This window comes from Humulus lupulus, chromosome 2 (genome assembly GCF_963169125.1).
Source record: "Humulus lupulus chromosome 2, drHumLupu1.1, whole genome shotgun sequence".
In the NCBI taxonomy this organism is placed as follows: Eukaryota; Viridiplantae; Streptophyta; class Magnoliopsida; order Rosales; family Cannabaceae; genus Humulus; species Humulus lupulus.
In genome coordinates this window covers 58,687,670-58,691,693 of record NC_084794.1, presented here as the reverse complement: position 1 = coordinate 58,691,693, position 4,024 = coordinate 58,687,670, and the positions used below count along the sequence as shown (strand labels likewise).

The 4,024-nt window shown below is 38.8% G+C and overlaps 1 non-coding gene across 1 annotated transcript; it reads left to right on the top strand.

Moving 5' to 3' along the window:
* The first annotated feature begins 1,719 nt into the window (after positions 1-1,719).
* On the top strand, positions 1,720-1,826 carry LOC133820480 (small nucleolar RNA R71). The gene has a single exon (XR_009886888.1). It is a non-coding gene; the product is annotated as a small nucleolar RNA R71 (small nucleolar RNA).
* The last annotated feature ends 2,198 nt before the right edge of the window (positions 1,827-4,024 follow it).

The window sequence follows — 4,024 nt, the reverse complement described above, 5'->3', positions numbered from 1 at the left end:
ACATGCAAGTTTATACCAAAGTATTTTTCACAAAAATCAAGTAATTCATTTCCATCATCTTCACAAATACTATCTATCATGTTAACTTCATGCACTTCCTCACACTCAACATATTTAACAACATTAAATACATTCAATTCAACAGTCATATTTCCAAAAGATAATTACAAAACACCATCACGAAAATTTATGATTGCATTAGATGTAGCTAAGAATGGTCTACCTAAAATGATAGGAATTTTAGCATGCATATTTTCCACAGGTTGAGTATCAAGAACAATGAAGTCAACAAGAAAATAAAATTTATCAACTTTTATCAAAACATCCTCTATAATGCCTCTAGGAATTTTCACAAAACGATCGGCTAATTGAAGAGTTATAGAGGTAGGTTTTATCTCACCAAGACCAAGTTGCTTATAAACAGAATAAGGCAATAAATTCACACTAGCACCCAAATCAAGTAAAGCTCTGTTAATAAAATGATCACCAATAATGCATGAAATTGTGGGACACCCAAGATCTCTATATTTAACAAGACTCTTATATTGAATAATGGAACTAGCTTATTCAGTTAAAAACGCCTTTTTAGGAACATTAGTGTTTCTTTTAACAGTACAAAGATCCTTTAAAAATTTAGAGTAGGCAGGATTTTGTTTAATGGCATCTAAGAAAGGGATATTGATACTAACTTGTTTAAAAACTTCTAAGATGTCATTATATTGGCCACCTTTTTTAATTGGAAGTAATCTTTGTGGGAATGTGGCTTTTGGAATGAAAGGATGAATTGGAGTTTCCTTATTTGAAAAGTCATTGGCATTAGAACTAGAAGGCTGAGTCTTTTCTTTTTCTTTTTCGTTTTCAACCTCAGGTATGTAATCGGGTTTGACAATGTTCTTTCCGGACCTAAGAGTTGAAATTTATTTGACTTCTCCATTATGACTAGACTTTCCTATCTCATATTGACCTTTTGGATTAGGGATAGGTTGACTGGGGAATGTTCCTTTTTCTCTATCAGCTAAAGCAGTGGCGAGTTGTCCTACTTGTGTCTCGAGTTTGGTAATTGATTGAGACTAATTTTGTATGATTTGTTGAGTGGATTGCATAAATTGTTGTAAAGTATATTCTAAGGAAGGTTTTCTTTGTTGCTGATATGGTTGATTTTGTGGGGGCATTAGCTTGGTTTTGTGTGTTGTATTGGTACCCTTGATTCATTTGGGGTTGGTTTTGTCTCCATGAAAAGTTCGGATGGTTTCTCCAATTTGGATTGTAGGTGGATGAAAATGGCTATAATTTGGTTTCCCATAAGCATGAAGTGCATTGGCCTCCTCAGAAAAGGCTTCTTGGTAAGAAGGACATGATTGGGGATTATGGCACAGACTAGAACATATAGAACAAACATCTTTTCTTGGTTGTATTGGAGAGTTTATAGTTTGGCTTATGGCTAAAGCTTCTACTTTTCTCGCTAATTTGTCTAAGGATGTTCTTAAGTCTAATTCTTCTTTTACTTCATACCTTCCTCCTCTTTTTGGTGAATTAGTTGACCTAGTCCTATGATCAAAATAATTCCATTATTGTGAATTGACAGATAAATCTTCAAGGGCGTCCCACGCCTCTTGTCCTTGAAATTTTAAAAAATTTCCAGTATGCATAGATTGAATCATTTGACGATTAAAGGGAGTTAAACCATCATAAAAATATTTTACAAGTCTCCATTTTTCAAAACCATGATGAGGACATTTTAATAATAAATCTTTAAATCTTTCCCAACATTCATAAAACTCTTCATTATCTTTTTGAAAAAACTCAGAGATTTCTCTCCTTAGACTATCAGTTTTAGACATAGGAAATGTTATCCCCAAAAATTGGAGTTCGATGACGTGGCAATAGAAGTGACAAATGGCAAGGAATGGCTGGGTAATCTGGCTTAGGAGTGACCCGGTAGACCAGCGAAGACCGACCAGTCATGACCTTGGCCGACCAATCATGTGCTTGTCCGCCCAGTCAGGTGCTTATCCGCCCAGTCAGGTGCTTGTTCGACCAGTCAGGTGTCAGGTGCTTGTCCGCCCAGTCAGGTGCTTGTCCGACTAGTTAGGTGCTTGTCCAACCAGTTAGGTGCTTGTCTGCCCCTCATGTCCTTGGCCAACCAGACATGTGCTTGTCCGACCAGTCACTGGTCTTGGCCGACCAGTGAAGGTTTGGCCGACCAGTGAGGAATTTTGGTCCTTCAGTTCTCCTCCTGAGTGTGATGTGAGGCGACTAGACAGAACAGTGCTATGCAAACGATCCCAGTAACGATTTCAACAAGAATCGGTCATACCTGTGCGGGAATCTCTCAGATTATCCCATAAAAATAGTGTATTGTTGTATTATGAATATTATTATTAATTGAATATAGTGAGAATAGCGAAATATCCCGATTATGGGGGACATCATTTGTACGATCCTGAGCCTATAAATACCAGGCCCATGGAATCATAAAAGGGATTCGATTATAATTTTCTGAGAGAATATTTGTATCTGGAGAGAAATATTGTATTCATTTCATCTGCACTAAAGAAACTCAGTTGACTCAGGTTCATCTGATCTTGAGTGTAGATCTATAATCACAACTCCAAGTGGATTAGGCTATTACTAATAAATTGGGGTTGAACCACTATAAAACTGTAACGCTCTGGTTACCCCAGAACAGTTACGGTGAACGTTGAACCAAAAATTTGACCCGCTACTCGAGTCCTTTGGTTAAAAACATGCTCTAAGTGTAATTAACAGGTTAAGGTGTAAAAATAATAAAAAGGAAAGGATATATTTTATTATAAACTGCTCATGAGCTAATCAAAACATTTACAAGTTGTTTTCAGTACAAAATGGTCATTACTGTTTCAAATTTACAATCTTGCTGACCTAAGCGGTAAAATAGGGTAAACCCCCTAGTTCCTTTGAGAACTCCTTGGCCGTGGTGGTCAAGCGGCCGCATATGTACACATCACCACCTAAGCTCTCCACTCAAGGCTGGTTGAGCTTTTCTTTCCCTTTACCTGCACCACATAGCACCCATGAGCCAAGGCCTAGCAAGAAAACACAATATAGCATGATATAATATCAACAATGATCATAATAATCATTCAGGACTATCAGTCCAAAGCAGATAGGTGACAGTCGCAAAAGTCACAAAAGTGGGTACAACCCCCTCTAGCCATGTGACAATAGGGTCACCAGGGCTTAACAGATAAGTGAACCTTCCGTAGCTTAAACAGGATAGGTGCATGGTGATTAGTCACCAACATAACCTTCCTCATGACCATAGAGCCATAACCTTGGAACATCGTTCCCTAGCCATGTGACAAGTAGTCACCTGGGCCCTAGGCCCCGGCTCTAGTAACTAGTCTTAGACTAGACAAGCGCTTATAAGTTCATCGACCTTAGGGTCGGTCCAGCGTTAATGCCTTAGAGCCATTCAACGCTGATATCGATTAGATCTAATCTTCATTTGGTCCTGCGTTCAGGACGTTTATGCCGGTTCTGAACTTTAGGTCAGTATCCCTGACTAGTCAGTGCCATATACATATACACAATATTCACTAGCATATAATATGAAATCCATGTCCACATTTATCAACCAACATGCCTCAATAACAATCATGCATGTCATATACATATACATGGTGCAATTGTATTCTTACACTGTTTTCTTACCTCAGATTCGAGCTAGAACGATTAAAAGAACGACCCTTGAGAACAATCAACCTTTAGTCCTTTAGTGGTCACCTAATCATAACCAAACACGGAACATCATTAATAATAATGATCAACATAGGTTTCCAAACCAACATATAGCCTCCAGAACATCAATCCAAACTAATCCAAGTAGTAGGAACACTCCCGAGGCCTATAACTAAGTTCCCGGGGTCAAAACATGCAAACGGGGTGAAAATTGGGCAAGGGCTGCGGCCCTAGCACCTTGGGCCGCGGCCCCCAGAACTTCCTGAAGCTAGGGCCGTGGCGTCCAGCAGGCACAAAGAGCCCC